General features: G+C 35.0%; 1 protein-coding gene across 14 annotated transcripts in view; it reads left to right on the top strand.

The window, feature by feature from the left end:
- Positions 1-20,326, top strand: part of Ndae1 (Na[+]-driven anion exchanger 1) — a 518,135-nt gene that overhangs the window by 319,281 nt on the left and 178,528 nt on the right. Inside the window, exon 1 of one of the 14 annotated variants that reach the window (XM_081758654.1) lies at positions 6,391-6,674. The exons of the other annotated variants lie outside the window; for them this stretch is intronic. The gene's annotated coding sequence lies outside the window, so the exon portion shown is untranslated. Of the gene's footprint in view, positions 1-6,390; positions 6,675-20,326 lie in introns of those variants that run through there. 14 annotated transcript variants of the gene reach the window in all.

Consider the following 20,326-nt stretch of genomic DNA (forward strand, 5'->3'; position numbering starts at 1 on the left):
TTACTAGGCACATTCAGTTCCATTGACAAATCTCAAACAGAAAGCAAGTAACAATTTCACTTATATTGTTCTACTACTGTAAAAGAAATAATCCAAGGAAATTTAATGTTCGAGTGTGCTGTTTACAAATGTAAATACATATAACTACTTGTGTGGTAATTGAATCCTGATATTGAAGCAGTTCTTTCATTTGTCTGTTAATTAAACTCAATTAATTAAAAACAATGCGTAGGTTGTTTAATTAAGTAGCAGTAGTAGAGAAATTACCATTATTTAATTACAAAATGAAATTTGAGGAATCTTTTGTTTGTTCGTGTTTCATATATTAATAATGTTCGGAATATAGAATGGTTGATTTTTATGTTATCCAATTTTGTCGCTGAAACGTGATTTACCTTAATTGTGATTGATTTAATATATTTCTACCCACTCGTATTCTTATCGTGTTTGTTAGAATTTTTAATGTTATGAAATGTATTTGATTTAATATTCTAATTTTAAAATTAATTTATTTTCTTTTGTAGGTAAGTGCTGCCAACTTTACTGTTTTTCATAAATCGACTGGTCACAGAAAAAAACCCTGCGTGTTGCACGTACTGTAAGTAGGAACCACAGTAAAATATTTGATTCTGTTAGTTGTTTTTATTAGTTCCTTAATTTTCCATCTGAACTGAAAAAAAGAATTCTGAAATTCTGAGAGATGAGATCTTTGAGTTTTACGTTCCACGATTATGCCGGTTAGGCTAAAGGAGACGGTGATGATGAGTAATGAAAGGATTGGTGGAATGAAGAAAGTGGGAGGAAACGGGAGAACCCCGAGAGAACCCACGCACACGGTGTTTGTCCACCACAAAGTTCACTTGGCGGGGGCTGGAATCGAACCCGGGATCCCAAGCGCCAGAGGTGAACGCTCTACCACTAAAAATTCTGCAAGATATTTCATATACTTTACTATAGTAAGTAAGATTTCGAGGGGGGCTTAAGCCCAGAAGCTCCCCTAAATACGCCACTGATTATTATTATTATTATTATTATTATTATTATTATTATTATTATTATTATTATTATTATTATTATTATTATTATTATTATTATTATTATTATTATTATTATTATACGCTTATGCTTTTGTATAATTTAGTAATACTTCTATACTGAAATTACATATTCTATCTTTGAATTGAAAGCTAAATATTATGCTATTGCTCTACTTGTGTAAATGAGAAAATTGCCATTCAGTTCCTATTAACTCTTATCATTACTTGTAATTGGGAATACCTTAAAGTTAACTTATCATTGCTTTTGAATTATTGTTAGTTCCGTGAAGACTAATTCTTGAGAGCGTGATGAAGCTTCCGTAGGCTATATTAAAAAAAAAAAAAAAAGCTATCTCGTAAAGAAAAAAGTGCGCTAGTCTTACTTTGAATCCAATTAACGGTTAATAGATTATTACTTTCCTTGGTATGACCTTTTTTACGCTAGTCTGTGTGAAGCGTATACTATATTATTTTATGTATTGTCTGGCAACCATGATTTTAGTTGCAAGTTAACTAAAGTGTGCCGATAGATGACGGGAAAACGCGACCGACTTATCGATTCACCAACTTCAGATTTCTTTTCTTTTCGTTCTTTTTTTTCCCCGAAGGAATATCTACCACCGTATTTAAAGTATTTTTGAGTGTGTTGCAGGGGCGTAGCTGGAGGGTGGCCAAGGGGCTCAGCCAACGGCGCCGATTTCTCTGTAACTTTGGGAGGGCCCTTCATAAAAAAATACATACAACAATACCTATAACAATAAAAATACATATAAAAATACATATTCATAAAAATGCATGGGGGCCCAGGCCCCCGGCACCCCAGATCGCGTCCTTGGGCTCAGCCCAAGAGCCCATCTGCGATCACCTTCAACCCACCTGAAAAAAATGAAATATTTCAGTTTAAAGCCCCACGGTTATTCCGGCAAGGCTAAAGAAGACGGTGATGTTAAGAAATGAATTCAGTGGTGGAATGAAGAAAGTGAGAGGAAATGGGAGAACTCTGAGAAAACCCATGCACGTCCACTTGCTGTGAGCTGGGGTCGAAGCAGGGACTCGACGCACCAGAGATGAACGCTCTACCACTGAGCCATCGGAGATCAACTCACCTGAAATTTACAGTTGTTTATTGGTATGTGCGCATCTTAATTAAAAAAAGCAAAACGGCCACGGTAGCTCAGTGGCAGAGCGTTCACCGTGTGGGATCCCTGGTTTAATCCCAGCTTGCGCTAAGTGGTCTTCTTGGTGGACAAACATTGTGTGGGTGGTTTTTTTCAGGGTTCTCCCGCTTCTTCCCACAACGCATCCTTTTGCCTACACGGCATAACCGTGAGACTTAAAACTGAAATGTTTCATTTTTATAAAAGGAAACATGCCAATTTGTTGCACTATCCTGGAATGTTATGCAACCTTGCCTAATAGATTTGTAATGTTGGTTGTGAAAATACAAGGGGCATAATAAATTTCTTATAGTAAACGAAAACGTCTCGGGTATCGCATTAATTCCTAATAGTAAACGATCATGGTAATAGATGTCGCTACATGTGCTATCACTTTCCTGTCTAACGCTAATAGATATCGCTGCCTGTTAGCTTGTTGTATGTAACGAAGTCCTTGGATAATTGGATAAAAATATGGTATGTAGCATGGAGTGGTTGGTGGGCAAACAAAAATAAATAAATAAATGTAAACAATTAACGCTTTCAAGTAAGCACGATTTTAATCTATAATCTACAGCGGGGCAAAGGCTTTGGTGTAAATGTAAACTAAAATTAATCCCCCCCCCAAAAAAAATAACTTCGGCTCCCTTGTCTTAGTGTTCTGACTAGTGCCTGGGGTATTGAACACCCTTTAAATTCCTGAGTGTGGTATTTATCTAAAACCATGAGTGTAGTTATTTTTATGAAATATACGAAAGAAAGGGTGTAACGCTATCATTATTTTGTGTACAGTCTTTTTAAAAAGATGGCCACCCATCTCTCTTTGAAAAGTCTTGTATTCTTACCTACAGTTGGAATTTAATCAAACAAATGCTTATTTTCTTTGACCAATTAAGATTTTTATTTAGAGCCAAAATATTAGAATTTCCCTCGTACAGTTGCCAGAATTTCACTTTCTAAAGCAAAATGGTTGGCTAAGGTTTTTATGAACGAGATTATATTATTTCGTAATATATTTGTAGCAATTTTGTAGGATAACAATGTTAGCATAGCCTTATTTGCATTTACTGAATTTTTGTTTCTCCTTGAGGAAGAGAAAATTTTCTCAGGCGGAAGTTAAGCAATTATGTCTAAAGTCGTGACTAGTTAAATAAACATATTATTACATCGTTAGCATGTCCTTTGGTTAAATTCCGACTACAACGGAATGTGGAGGTGGAATATTTTCTATATGGGACACGCTTCACTGATATTTGTGCGTTTTTGCACGTGGTACTGAAAAGCTAGACTTTTACATACATACATACATACGTACGTAACCTATGCTATAATAACAACAATACAGACTGTATGTCGAATGTGAATTCGTATGATGAAACAAGTCTACTATTTGTGATTTCTGGATAGTCAAGTTTGACATCAACAGTCCCCTGGTCACACTGTAAACAAACGCCCTCTCCCACCACGATCTTGCAGGTCTTACAATGACAGCAGCAAACAACAATGCAATGCCACCTTTTGGTTCGGGATTTTCCCCTAAACCCTTCTGCGGAGAATCTGTCTATTATTTAAGACAAGCTGTCCACACTCTGACTATGTACAGGACCAAGACCCATCACACCCACATTGCAGGGGCGTCATTTAGGGGGGCAGGGAGGGGCAATTGCCCCCCCTGAGTTTGAGATTTATATAGATTTTATCAATAGAGTAGCAGTAAATGAGTGAAAAACGCGAAATTTTACTTATACCAAGAGATTTTTGCCCCCCCCCCCTAAGCAAAATATGAAATTACGCTCCTGCCACATTGTGAAAACCTCTGCTCGCTTTTGATGTGTTTTACGTACAGTGGGACATCGATAACTTGAATCTGAGAAGAATAGATAAAAATTCGAGTTCTCAAGGTGACCACAACAAAAATTCGATATACCGAGATTCCGTGTTTCTCATGAAAAGTGACTATATATAACCTGTTTACCTCGAAATTTTATTTATTCAGTCTCTTTAACTCGAAGTTGTGAAAGTTCCTTAAATTAAATGAATAGTAAATATAAAATACTAGACATTAATAAAATACAATTACAGTAGCCTACACATTAGCAACAATGACAAATTACGTAAAAGCATAGAGCTATAGTTCTGAGTTATCGAGGTCGCACCAAGAGGAATTCGACATACGAGGTAAACTTGAACTCGTAGTGGTTCGCAGATACGAAAGTTCGAGTTATCGAGGTTTTTAAATAAGATTATTGAAACCCTTAAAATTCGACTTATCGAGATTGTAATTTTTAAACATCCGACTTACAGAAGTTATTTTAACGTTGAGTGTTGTGGAGTGTTCATGGAAATGTGAAAAAAAAAATTGGAGTTATCAAGGAATTCGAATTACCGGATCCAACTGTATTATCCACGTTTCTGTATCGTAGAGTACAATACTCAATACAAAACATGGTGATTTGATGTGCTTTGTCGTGGTCAAGTCACTAACACTCCTTGGATAAAATCCAAGTAAGGATTCTGATCCCTCTTACGGCTATATTAGATAAGACTTTCTTTAAAGGAGACAAGTTGACTCATTCAAGACTATGATTTTGTATCGAATGACTTATTTGGCAATTTGAACACAAATGAAGCTTATAAACCACACAGTTCTCTTCGTCTACTGTGTTTATATGCCACGCCCATCGCTAAAGGGTTAATTCATTGGTCCTGTCTCATATAGCCTCGATGTTGAAAAAGAGAAGTAAATTCCAATGATGAGTTTATATCTTAACTGTATTCGTCACCCACTTCTTCGTAAAGGGTTTCGTGAGAACCAGTAATCTGAACAGGTCTCGAATTCGTTCGAAGGGGCTCAGTGGTAGACCTCACCTCTAGTGCTTGGGGTTCCTGGGTCGATCCCAGCTTTCGTCAAGTGGACTTTGTAGTGGACCAACACCATGTGCCGTGAGTTTTATCGGAGTTCTCCCGTTTCCTCCCACTTTATTCATTCCACTATTGCATTCATTTCTCATCATTACTATCTCCTTTACTCTAGCCGCCATAATCGTGGGACGTAAAACTGATAGATTCTTTTCAGTTGGAATTCGTGTGACCTTGATATTTCCTATCTTCATCGCATCCTCAATGTTGTGAATAAACGTTGATAGAAAATTCACAAAAATGAAGCAATGGACGAACTAATTTCGAATTCAGCTCTTATCAACAAATTTAGCATGACTTTTGTTTTTTCTCTCTCTCTCTCTCTCCCTCTACCATCAGATAAACATTTGGAGCTGTACAATGACTTAAATAGAGACAGTGTATAATCAATTCCTCCTGTTTCTTTTCGCAGAATATTTTCACAATGAGGACATTCTTATGAGTTAGCGTACTTCCTTCCTAACCGGGAGTTCCAGGTTCAAATCTTGAGACCAGTCACCTTGCCTAAAATTCTCCAGTTTTATTTTCTTAGTTACACCAAGCGAATGATGAGATGGTGCCTTCCTTCCACTACTAAGAGATCAGTTCATCCCTATTAAGGAATATTTTTCCGCATCCTCTAATTTCCTCAGTACGGAACCTGTGGCGTGATATGTAATGGCAGCTCCTCGGAGGGAAAATAAATTAGCAGGGAAGAGGCGGTTCTAAGCGATTTCATCTTCCAATTTTGCATTGTGCATTCGGCAATAGCGCCAGATTCAAACTCTTAATTCTACGGAAATAAGTAGGTCTCGATTTTAAAAATCTGTATTGTAAAACAATATAACACAAAAATATTAATCTAACGAGTAAGATCCCTTAATTTATCAGTTTGGTTCAGCTAGCTTTATACCATGCTGCTAAGTTGAATTAGGAACCTAAAATGCATCCTAACTCATCACAAATAATTTACAATACATCTATTTGTTAACAAGCAATTATACTGTATTTTTTTTTACCAGTCTCTGTATTATTTCACTTGGAATTCCTAAAACAATTTCACAGGAGATAAAAATGTGCTTTTATAGGTTATACTGTTATTTTAAAAGGCGAAAGTGTATCATGTGTGATGTTGTTATGTAGGAATCTGAGCAATTCACCCCTTTGGTGTTGTGATATTTTTGGTCGTAAAAGGCCGTATAGCATTCGTTGGGTGACTTGAGTCGGAGAGTTTTGCTGCGCGTTGGTTGGCGACAGTGAACAATGGGTGGCAATCGATAGTGGCTGGGCTCTCGCACCGGCCGGGGTCGTCTTCTCCAGTGAAGCTTTGGCCTCCGTCGAGAGAACAGAGTGTCTCCACTCAGCTGCCTGCTACTTCATCCAGTTCTTCTTATCTCAAGAAGTTACTGGTTCGTGGACTGACTTTGGGACTCAGCAGAACATCTCCCCACAGATTGGATGGCAACGCAGGTAGTCGAGGACCAATCTTCACTGACGGCCGATTCGGAAAACGCGGCCACTAATATTGCTCGCTGAGTCATCTGGTTTCACGGTCAGTTTCAGCCGGGTCACTACTTGACAGGTCAGTAAGTGTACGTTAAAATAGAGTGTGTATGTGCTAGTGAATGATGAATGAGAATATTAATTAAGAAATATGCGTGTGTGATTGTAGTTTTAGTGATGTGTCGTGTGTTAAAACAGTTAACTCATACAGAATGATGGGAGAACCGCCATATTGATCCCAATTTAAAAAAAAAATTCCGAAGTCTTTTTCTTAAGAAATGTGTCTTCTTTTGTTTTTGTTTTTTACCTCAAAACAAATAGCTTCCCTCCTTGTGTCAGCTTTGTTATAGGTTCTTGTGTGTGTGAGAGAGAGAGTGTGTGCGATACAATAACATGTCCTGCTCCCAGTTTTATGTAAGAGGCAACGTGGGACAGACCTATAAATATACATTTCTCTACAGCCGGCTTTCTCCGCACGCTGGCTTCATACGGATGTCGTATTGCGGGTGCCAAAATTCCATCACGTTTTTTTTTGCTACGTATACCCGTCACGAACAGCTGATAACGATACTGTGTGTAGTCCGTTGTGGTTCTTTAAATTTACTTCAATTTTTCAGATATATACATGTTTCGCGAAACCTAATTAAACAAATATACATGTATAGCATTGCTCCATTGACGCCAGAATGGGGTTAAAAGATCTCAAACGTGATCGAAATAAATAAATAAATAAATAAATACAAATTTTAAAAAAATAAAAATGTGTGTGGATTAGTGTAAATGTGTTGACAGTGCGGAGTGAATTTTTATTTATTTATTTTAATGTGAACTATCTTGTGATAATGCAAATTCAAATTGGCTTGTTAGAATCAATATACATTCTTTCTTCTATGAAAATGCATTTGTTTAAATGCAGATTTTTCTTTTTACCTAACAGAATCATGAGTAAGTATCAAAGTAAAGTATTATTAGATTTTATTAATTCCTAGTTTATAAAAAAAATGTTAATAAGAGTAAAAAAAAGTAAGTTTTAATTCTAAGTTTAACTGAAGGTGAGTGAAAGGAAAGGTTGCATAAGTTCCCTGGTTCGATCCCAGCTCTCACCCAATAGGCTTTGTGGTGGACAAACACCGTATGTATTGGTTTTCTCTGAGTTCTGTCGTTTTCTGTTACTTTTTCAATTCCACTATTTTGTTCATTATCATAATTATCGCAGTCCTTAGACTCGAAGTATAATCGTGACACCTGAAACTCAAAAATAATAAATAAAGAAGGAAAGAAAGAAATTTTCCACAGAGAATTGGAAATTAACTAATCTATTTTTAAATTTACTGTAGCTAAGTAATTCCATAGCTTAACAAACTAAAAAGTTCGTTACCGCAGAATCCAGTCAGTGCGTTATGAAACAAACCATACTAGATAGAGATTTTTTTTTTTTTTTTTTTTTTTTTTTACTGGATACCACAAGTGACAAATAGGGACTTACACAGCATTCTAATACAAGGTAGAGTGACGAAATTAGGTAGCACTACGAATATCTTGGGAACTAATTATCCAAGATAGATGTTTATTAAAAAGTATTGGAAAGATCTTAATCCAACAATGGATTGACAATTGTTGATAACAGTATTATGCGTTTCAAATATACCCTCACCAGTACACCCATGTGAACCCAGTTCTCATTCTTGATATCTGAGCATTTGAGAATACGAAATAAACGCTTATACCTTGTTCTGAGAAATCATATGTTTAACCCTGTAGCTATAAGAATTTCTAGAAACAAAGATAGTTAAACTTTAATTTACTATTATGTCTGGGTATAACAAGCGGTTCTGCAAACTCGAAATAATTTAACAACCGGTTCTGGCGAACCAGCTGAATAGCACCACTAATCCTATCCTATGCCAATTTAATAAATCAGCCGTGGCCTGTATGATTTTTTTAAAAGTACGATTTCAACAAATTATTGGGAAATGTGCTATCTGAACGCTATCCTGATGATTGACATTAAAACAACCAAGATTGCTTTCAAAAAATTTTAATGAACCGAATTTATTATCTTTCCATTTGATTGTAATTTTAATACTGATATATTGACAGAATATTTGCCAATATCTCGTTATAGTACTGAAAACTTAATGTGTTAATTAGGTTATTAATATGGAGAAAGATATAAAATTAAGCCCAACAAGGCACAGAGGTCGTAAGTTCGATCATTTGAAAATGAGAAATGGTGCCCTCCTTTCCCCCAGCATACTCACAAATATAATTTTCTGACAATAGTAGTAGTTAAACAAGAAATATATTAAATCTATAAGCTTAGCTACAATAACTAAATTAATTATATATTGCCTGACTTGCCTGCTTCTAACCTTTCCGAACATAGGTTTTCAGTAGGGTTGAAAGTACCGTATCTTACGTAGCTTTCATCCAAATTCACATCTGACGACGAATTGAAAGGTATCAGGGTTACGATTGAAAGGAACAACTATAGGCAAACTGATTGACGGAGAAAATAGAGGATTTGATTTGTTTTGTTTTGATTTTGAGTTTAGTATCCCTTTTAACAGCGAGTCTATATGAGATAGGGGAAAATGATAACTTATATATTGTGGTAGCTGAGTATAGAATTAGAAGCCAAAAGTGAACAGTTTACTTCTTTTATTTTGAAATACAGCTACCAGATTAAAGGACAAAAAACATTCACAATTATAGCCTGCTCAAACATTTTATCACTAAACATAGTTTTGAAAACAAACATCCCTGGTAGGAACGCACTAATTGGTTTCTTTGGTGAAGATCAAAATGTGATTGAGGGCAAAATCCTTCTTCCCCGGTAGTACGCACCTTGCTTACAATGTAGCAAAAAGTATAATGTAATTTTTCTCTCTCAGGCTTCGAAAAAACTAACTCACTCATATGTCACGCTAAAATTGTTCAGTAAAATTACAATAATTAGCTGTTAAATATATTGCAAAATAACATTGTTAATTTACAGTCAGGATTAGTATGATGAATGGAATAGATATTTATATACGTTTATAAACATCTTTAATTTAATGTAATTAAGTTATTTAATTAATTAAGTAATTAATCAATTAAAGTAATTAATTAATTTAAGTAATTTAATAATAGTTATATGTTATCATATTTATTAGTTTCTAACAAAGAAATTTGACAGCACAGTATTAGCTCAGCAGATGCATAGAATATGCCCATTTCCATTTGTGAATACATGATTCCTGAAGTTTTAGTTTTGAAAAGAAAAATGAAATAATAATTCCATAAGATAATTTATAAATTTAAATTATACATTTGAATTTTACTGCTAACATTTCAAAATTGATTTTAATTAACATTTTTCTTAACTCTCTCTCTCTCTCTCTCTCTTTTTTTTTTTTTTTTTTTTTTTTTTATCGAAAACGATCACTACCATTTTCTTCAAACGTACGTGAGCTTTGTAACCATGAACAGATTGATTTCAATTAATGAAAACTAACTAATAGCTAACGAAAAGTATCTTTGACGAAACTTCATGTAGGTAATTTTTATAGTACGGAGTTTGTATAGAAGTAGCGTATTTACTCTATATTGAAAAGTTAATCGAAAACACTACTACAATTGTATAAAGTTCTGGAAAATATCTTTAAAATGGGGTTGTTACATTCCTATAGGTTTTGGGCAGTAGCGTACCCAGGAATTTATTTCGGGGGGGTCCAAACTAAATATGAAGCTATTTTATATTAAAATTGCTAAAATTGCCCCTAAAATTAGGCTAAATTTTTAAAAAGTCGAAATTTCGGAGGGGGGTCCGGACCCCCGTGTCCCCCCCCTCCGTACGTCCCTGGTTTTGGGGTATGATATTCGCGCACTTCTCTATAATATTATCTTGAACCTAACGTTCTGAACACCATAACACCCTTTCCCGTGCATTTTCTTAGGAGCCATTTTAAAAACATGCACCACGTTTCAAAGTATAATCATATACAGAGAACACAAAATGTGAAATTTAATGGTTGACGCATTGACAGGCGTCCGTTAATACACTTTTATGTGTAAAATAGACCTTTAAGTTTTTATAACTTGAATGCAACAGTTAATGTGTGTAACTGAAAAATGCACTAGTAAATCAAATATATTTCTCGTACATAAATTTTAGTTTCTAAGAAAAAATACAAAATCTTCGTATATTTTCAACTATCTCGAACATTTAATGCGTTTCCATTTGTCTCAAAAACATTTTTAGTCTATAAATTCGTGATAGGCCCATAAAAAAAAATAATAAACAGATTGAGGGCTACTTTACAATTTGCAACAAAACGTGTCAAGCTGAAAAGTACGTTGCAAAAAACAGAAAACTCAGATAATAATTAATGAAATTGCAACAAGTGAAAATTGCAACTACATTGAAATGAAGTATTTCTGCTTAATAAAATGTATTTTCTAAGAAAAAAACTTTTCTTGTATCTTTAACCATCTTGAAAATTTAATACGTTGGTATATTCGATACCCACTGTCACAAGCCGAATTCTGATTACAGAAACGGTGCTGTGTAAGAAAACATAAAATTTGCAGTGTCTACAGTACCAATCAAATATGAGTTATACTCAAACGGTAAAGTTAGAGTTAGAATTTCAGGTTTTTGCAACCATTATACCACTACACGTGTCTTATCAACGCAGAACAGGTTTTTTTTTTTTTTTTTTTTTTTTTTCCTTTATAAGAGATACGTTATTGTCCTTGACTCCAGTGTTGAGTGTTCAATGTTACCCATAAGGTTGTCGTTCTTCCACTTATTTGAATGAAGTTATATATTCCTATGGACGATTCGCCGAATATGAATAAAAGAAATGAGTATGTATTTTGTAGCATTGTAGCAAAGGAATGCTATGTATCACAAAATTGGGAGATTATATATATAGGGTATATTTATTCATTAAGATTTCATTCTGATGCTCATTTCTGTACTTAGCTATAGCATCCTCGGAGATATGGTTGGCTGATTTGGAATTTAGCTTCCCGATCAGCACCAAGAGTATATGAGACACGAATGCACAGCTTAACGTGGGATCTGAACCACAAAAGCTATAACCGGGAATCGAACCCGAGTCTATCGCGCCTAAGGTGCGTACGCCCTCAGAGATGTGATAGCCATGTCACACTCTCACGAGTTATCATAATTGAGAGCGTGATGTGTTAACATACCCTGTTACGGGGCATAGAGGAACGCTAAATACAAGAGTATATTCTATAATTACACATTTGTATTGGACTCCTCCATACTGTTTATTCTGTTATTTTCACAAATTACTTATTCTGCATTATAAAGAACAACTAAGTCTTAGCATAAACACTAAATATTCGTAGTTTTAAGGCTGATACCACGTAAGCAGTGTGCGAATTTGGTTACTGATGTGGGAGGGGGGTTGGCAAAGTTTCGTTCGTCCCCCAACTGGACAGGCACCAGTGCTGCAGAAGCCTGATGAGAGGGAAAATTGAGAATCTTTCACCGTCCCTAGGAATACGTCGTCTATCCTCTGTTGGCTGTGATAAATACACGCAATATTCTTCAAGGTAATTGTTCCAATAGCTTGATTAATTCAATTGAGTATTTTAGCTTTAACACGTTCTAATATGTTACGTATTTCTACGTTTGGATAGAATCAACTACATAATTGAAGCCGATTGAAAAAGTACCAACGTGCTCGTACTTCAGTACTTAGTTCGCTGCAATACATAGTAGTATTTCACGACTCACAAAAGCAAGATAAAATAATCAGAAAATTATGTGTTACTGCTCAACAGAAAAAAAGGCCGCTTCCAAACAATAAACACGTTAGTTATGTCATCACAGAAATTAAAACAATTTTGACTACGTATCAGCAGGCACGTGCAGAAAATGTCACTAGCAAATGCGGACGTTCTGCGGGAATTAGTGTGGAAATTCTTTTGTTAATTACGTCTTTTTTCTTTTTAAAAAATCATATTTTTTAACTTAATATAGAATACTTCCTCTCTTGTGAGAAGTTGAAAACAATTACCTTAATTTAAAAAGTGTATAGTATACTAGTGAAAGCTACTCACATGTTAAATTTCATATTGTGAGAAAAAAAAAATATATGATATAATAATGAATTTCATTTTTACGCAATATTTGCAGAAAACGTAGTTTCATTAATTACTCTTCTTTGTGACTTTCACTTACCTAAGAATACATTATATGCTACATTTTCTTTACTTCATTGTATTAAGTCGAAAGTTTCACAATGCAAACTACATGTTGACATCAACATTAGGTTCATAGTGAAGGAAAGTGTATTGTTGATTATGTACTATTGTACACTGAAAATGTAATTCTATGTTAGCAACGAAATTTATTTTGATATTTACTCCTAATGGACGCTCCTACTAAGGAATTAACTTGACGATATTGAATACCTGTGCTTTTTGTGTTTTTAACCCATTTATTTGTATAAGAAATTATTTATTCAATGAACTGGCATTTTAATTGTGTAATTTTACTGATTCCTTCTTCAAGTCTAGCTGAATAATATTCCCACATTTCTACAAAGTGATTTTTGTGCTAAACAAATACAGTAAAACCTCAATAATTCAGACTAATCGGGGAGATACATTGACTAGATTAACGAAAGGTCCTGACTAATTTATTTAACCCAAAAGAACAGTAAAAATGCATTTGAACTCTGTTTGTAGCTACGAAACACGTTTATTACGGTTTATGACACATAACACTATATATAATACAGGTTTACATATTTCTGGATGGCTAAATGTACTATGTATGATGGGCTAAGACGATGATGAAACTTTGGTTTTACAAAACTCTTTTTTTTGACAAATGATTTATTTTACCGAAACACGTGAATAATAAACCATTAGCTGAAGATCCAGTGTTCGAACCACGTGTTGAATCATTCTCACTAAAGTGACTCAAGATTTTCCTCACCCTTACTAATATCTTTAAATAAAGACTGTTGTCGGCAAATAGTTTCTATAATTATGTTCACAATTTCTTCATAACTGTATCTCGAATTACATTAATATTGTTTTTCTTCTGTTACAAGCAAATGATCTGTTGTGGCCACTCGCAGCTGGGGGACAAACCAATCTTGTAACACGCTTAGGTACGTTACGTGGCTAAGAGCAACGTCAAAAATAAATAAATAAATAAATACAATAAATCGAACAGGGATATTGCAGACATCCCAGTGCAAATAATCACATGGAAAGAGTTTCGTTCCATATCTTCAAAGAAGTGAACATTTTTCTTTGCGCCACAAGTAAACATTTGCACTGCTGTAGATCACATATAGAGAAACTTTTCCAGGCGATGGGAAAAAGTAGAGGAGATCGGAGTTACCTGGGACAAAACCAAGATAACTTGCTTTGTAGAGTAAACTTCATTCAATTTCTGTAAATTTTGCTATTCTTAAAAGCATCAATATGGCATTTTTAAAGTCCTAGTGTACCATCTGTGAAAAATTGTCCCTTCCTCCTAAATTTTCTCATGGGCACACCCTGGAACCTAAAATCTGCCTGATTCAAGACCTAAGCATCTTTGTTTAATGCTGTACATTTAACATTGCCTCCATATTAGTTGCCGGTCGCTGAAACGCGTGTTGACGTGCGTGATGTGATGCTGATTGCCGTAAGCGGAGAGTATGAGGTGTGCAAGCCATGTGATAGGTATAGACAAATAGTTCGCAGGCCTGTAGGAAAGCATTTTGGGTAGATCAAGAAGATAGATGGACATGGATTAGTAATAGAATAGGGGCCAGTAGCGGACTTTGGTTTCTGCGACAATGAATTAATTAGAAAATCATCATGGCAGGGAATCGAACTAGGAACCCTTTCAGCAGTGAAGTTGGTGCTGCACGATAGACATTTATCCGAAAAAAAAAAAAACTGCATTCATCTAAATGGATTAATCAGACGAAGATTGTGCTACTTATACTACCGCAAGTTGATCATCCTAGGTTAAACGTAACTTATATATCTCACCGGCAATTCCAACAGAGATAGGCTATAGCCTTCTTGGAACTGGAAGGAAATGGACGTTAGCCCTTTCTTCTTTTCTTATTTCCTTCTGATTCTTTTGTTTTAGGGCATATTGCATGTATACTCTTTCTTTTGTTTAAACGTCGTTTACTAATGAATGGAAAATGAAAAGCATATCCTTTTCGTAAATTTTACCAATCCTTATTATAAAAGCAAACCGCTTCTGTCTATCAGACTCCAGTGGCGTATCTAGCCCGGGGCCGAGAAGGACCTAGCCTCCCCAGTTTTTTGAGTTACAAAAATAATTTAAGCTATTATCTATCTATCTATCTATCTATCTATCTATCTATCTATCTATCTATCTATCTATCTATATATATATATATATCTATCTATCTATCTATCTATCTATATATATATATATATATATATATATATATATATATATATATATATATATATATATATATATATTAAGTTTATAGTAAGCTCATGGTATATTATCATAGTCTGAGTTCTGGCAGCCCCTCCCTCGGCTTTTATCTCCTAGAACCGCCACTGTCACACTCGCTCTTAGTATCAAGTTGTTCACAGCAAAGTTGTTGCTACCTGCACTCCTTTCTACCTGACGTCAAGAGATGTCGCTAGTTTCCAAGCAATTTGCAGACATGCCAAAGACTTGCGGGAAATAAGAATAATAATTTATTATTATTATTTAAAAAATATTGTTTCACAAGTATATCAAACTGAACGAAATCAGTCTTGTGACAATATCAGTGTGCAATATAATGCTCTTTGTTCCTCAGTTGCACTGCTTTACTCCAGTAACTCTGATAATGAAGATAAAACACTTAAAGAAAGACCATAACTAATTATAATTCTGATGTTAGTTTATTATTAAGGTACGTGTAAGTTTACGTGCAGTTATTTTAATATGTATACTTTGAACTACATGTGATTAATATCACATTTCTGTAGGTTAGTTTCTTGTGAATGGTACTATTCTTAGAACACGAATGCGACTGAACGAATGATTGTCTTCTGTCACGTGATCGGAGATAAAGGTGGTTGATAGCTCCGTGACAATATGCATTCAGTGTGTAAATTTATTGCTTATAGATGTTGATTGGCATAAAGGTCGTTATATTGGCACCTTCTGTAGGATAAATGTTGCTTCATGAATAGTAAAATAATAAAACTCTGCCAACTTAAGATTGCAGAGAATCTGCACCATCTTGTTTTCTCGGATTATTATTATTATTATTATTGTGTGTTTCAAAGCGTATACTTCTCTGGTCGTTCCACATATATTTCTTTAAGATGTAATGACAGTCTTCGGAGCTGCTACTTGAAACATCTCAGCAGATCCAGTGTGAAAATTACTAACGGACTTCACTCAGTATTGGCAGGTTTTCTTAAGAAAATTTCCCTCGACTGACACAAAATTTTCCCTTTTCTTTTCAAATTTTCCCTAGTTTCTTGAGTGTCCAATTCCTATATGACAGAAGATAAGATTAATTTAGCTATATTAAACTAAGTGCCGACTACATTTGTTTTCTTCATTTTCTTTGTGCTTCTATTATTTTTACGTTTTTCTTCACTTAAAAAAAATAATAAAATTAGACAAATACATCCAGTCAACAATGAGTGAAAATTATGCTACTTTGGAAAGACACACACATAGACACGCATACTATTTGTAATGGTCAATCAGCCAGTGCCTGAATTTCCCTGGATTTTCAGATTTTATGGAAAAAATTCCTTTTTTGTTAAATTTTCCTACAAAATTTCCCTAGATAAGAAATTTCCCTCAGACTACGTATACTGACTTGCATATGTGTACCTTCACACATAACATAGATGTACTGATTTTAATCGTTATGCTTTTGTTTGAAAGAACATGCTCTCTCAGTGGTTCTATGCAAGAATATAATGAAAATCTAACGCATATGAAACTCTTCAACGGCTAACAATGTTAAACCGTAATTGTGTGCGTAAGGTTAGAGATATGAAATTCAGTATTTAGACTTTCCATTTACAGTAATTAAACACATGTTGCAGCGTTTTTATTCTTTCTCTTTGTCTGACCTAAATGGGAAGAAAATGGATTAAGGTGCTTCACTAAGACAGTGGTTCTCGAACTGGTATGTCACGACACACTGATGTCTCACACAATCCCATAAGGTTTGTCGCGAAATTTTAGATTTTAAAAATCATGAAGGATTTAACCATCATTAACATTATAGGTTAAGGATTTAATAGCTAGTTAAAATTAATGTGTGATCAGACTGTACCAGTCACTACCTGCCCCTCATACTATACTTTATAGTAACTTATAGACCTACACTATTGTCATTTATATTATGATTAATAAAAGTCAGTCAAGTGGGTCGCTATGTGATGGTGTTCAGTAAAATATGTTGTCAGCCGCAAAAAGGTTGGGAAACTGCACTAAGATGCCATTACGAGTTCAAGTACAGACGAATTCTACATGAAGGACACATAGAAGGAAGAACGCAAAATATTGAAATCTTTAAGTTTTACGTCCCACAGTTATGCCGGTTAGGCTAAAGGAGACGGTCATTATGAGAAACGAATGAAATGATGGAATGAAGAAAGTGGGAGGAAACGGGAGAACCCTGAGAAAACCCACGAGCACAGTGTTTGTCCAACCACAAAGTCCACATGGCGCGAACTGGGATCGAACCAGGGACCTCAAGTACCAGAGGCGAACGCTCTACCACTGAGCCACCACGTCCCCCTACGCAAAATATTGTCCGCAGTAACATGCGAATGAATTTGCTAGTCTATTTATCATTCATATACGTATCGTTTACTCGGTGAAAATTAAATTCTTGATATTCTCTGTATTTTTAATACTTTTCGGTTTGTCTTGGTTCATCGTATTGCATACAATATGTCCGAGTTCTGTATTGTTTCGATGCTATTTTACATGCATTTTAGCACATCTAACAATTTAAATAGTGATTAGTAACTTAAATAGTGATTAGACAACATGAGCACACTTGGTACAAGCTTGGATTAATTCAGAGATCCCATAAACCAAAGATGAGAGCTCTACCACTGAGCCTCCATGATTCTCAGTACTAGCGGTGTTTGATTGATAATTTCTAATAAGTTTGAGATGAAAACGATTTAATCTTATCCCCTCTGAACATCAAACATCGAAAATATTAGGCGCCAACTTTGCACTTTATCTTTGGTTTACAACACGCTAAGACAAGTGTATATTCTGAGAATTCTTGTTCAGTATAAGGAAATTTAATTTGCCTTTGTTCTTTTTCTTAAAACTTCGCGCGAAACTAAAATTAGTAATAGACTATCATCACTTGTCGTGATAGTATATCAATATTACAAAAAAAGAAAAAAAAAGAAAGAAAGAAAGAAAGAAAAAAATTTTCTATGAAGATACTTGGCTCTTCTGATTTCTCGTGAAGTTGCGATTTCGAGGTATTCAGTCTACATTTCATACTTACACTAAAGTTACTAGTTACTACACACATTGTTTGCCGTTTAGACTGCAGCATTTGCAGTATCTTTAGTGTTTGTCTGCAGACGCTGAAAGCTGGCGTCAGAGGGAGATAACGTGAGTCACGGGATGTTATCTTTGAGGTAGAAGTGGAAACACCTAACATGCCATGCTGTTCTTATTCACAACACAAATTTTCTCATTCACATACATTGCTCTATAAACACTGAAGTTCTGTATTTCATTTTCACAATATCATTTTCCAAATTAAAAAGGAAAAACAAAATAAAAATAAAGAAAAATCTTGGCACAGTAAGTTTGATTAACCATGATGTACGCAGAATAATGAGTAAGAAAAAAAAATCCGTCAGAAGAAGAAAGAAAAAGAAATCGTTTAATTGTTAGTATAAGACTGGGGTTTCTAATTAGAGAAATGACAGGGAACGTATTTTTTTTTAATTAGTTTACACAAGTATGTCATACTCATACGTTAAAACTGAGCATGCACAAGGACGATCGAGTATTTAACGACAAATATACCTACGGTGCCCACATGAGGATGCTATTGTGGGTGGTTCGAAGTATGTCAGTGAAATTTGTAGACAGTCAGGAACCGAAAAATGTACCTTAAAAGTATTTAATTTACAAAGGAACAGCATGTTCTTGTCATAAGGAAGGTGGGGGGTGGGACATTAGAGAGGTCAGAACTATAGTATAGGTTTAAAAGCAGATGATGTTTTGTTGAAGGAAGGGAAGACGTGTTAGCAAATTTGAGAAGGGCATGTCTTCGACCAGAGGAGAAATTACCCTGTATATGCACTTAATGAATTTAGGTAAATGGTTGATTTTGTCGTAAACATTTAAAGTAAATATTATCAATGTTAGAAATTCTGTTCAAGAAGGGATATAACTTTTTTTTTTTTTTTTTTTTAAGTAAGAGTTTTGCTATTCGTTGCTTTTATATATATATGAGGGCAATTCGAAAAATCCTCCGTTTGCACTTTTACGAGAAATGGCCGGGAAAAGCGACGTCAGTCCTGTAGCGCTCTGTGCAGTACTTTACTAGACAGTGAGTAGTGAAAGGAGAAGGTTGTGTTACAGTTTACTGGTCTGCTATAACAAGTGAAAATAAACGCTCCAATAGAAAAACCTCCTAAATGTGAAGTGCTTGCGGTAATACGAGTTCTAAATGCGAAAAAAACTTTCGGCAGCTGCGATTCATCATGAACCGTGTAATGTTTACGGACAAAACGTGAGGAGTGAAGATGTCGTACGTGAATGGTGTCGCATGCTTAGAGATGCAGAAACTGAGGTGCATGATGCGGCAAGGATCAGTTCTACTGAGATGTTTATGATCATCTTTCCTAATAGTCCAGATTTGGCGCCGAGGGACTTCTACTTCTTCAGGCACTTGAAACAGTGGCTTGCGTCGCACCACTTCGACAATGACAATGTGCTCCATGTTAGCTGATGGCTTCAATCCCAGGCGTGAGATTTTTTTTTTTCTTTCAAAAAGAATATTAAATCTTGTAAAACATTATGACAAGTGCTTCAATTTGAATGGTGAATGTGTTGAAAAGTAATCTAAGTTTGTACTTTTCTAATGTGTATAATAAAAGTTCTGTATCTGCGAGTGAATATCATTGATAACCAAACTGCAGTTTGTTTTCGAATTACCCTCGTATATTTGCTTCTGACACAAGTTAACCTGGAAAGTATTTTATCTCATTGAGTCCTAAATGAAAAAATAAACTCATTTTAACCAAGAAATATGGTTTAAAATTTCTAGAATTGTAATTATCTGAAAATAACTCTTGAACGAGGTAAGGAAGTTACTGAATTTGTGTTATAACAAGCCTCAACATTTACATACATAGGCAGGAAAGTGCCCCTCATCCCCGTTATTTCAAATGGTGAATCAAATTATGCATAGGGAGAGTATGATTTTTATAGAGCTACTTCGCTTGATATGTTGATACACTTACATTAGTCTAGCAGAATCTAAAGTGTACCTTGCGTGGAGGCATGTCCAAAGTTTGTTAACGGAATTTGAAAGATCTTAATCTATAAAGTAAAAATCCGAAGGGTGCCAGCTCGGCATTGTTGGACATTTTGATATACGAGCCCTTTTCAATATGGCTCCCTGCGCATTAATGGCTTCTTTTCTGAAGATACAATTTGCTTCTTAAATCAGCAAGACCTTCAGTAATTACTTTGAAATT

Source organism: Thermobia domestica, chromosome 1 (assembly GCF_964235325.1).
Source record: "Thermobia domestica chromosome 1, izTheDome1.hap1.1, whole genome shotgun sequence".
Classification (NCBI taxonomy): Eukaryota; Metazoa; Arthropoda; class Insecta; order Zygentoma; family Lepismatidae; genus Thermobia; species Thermobia domestica.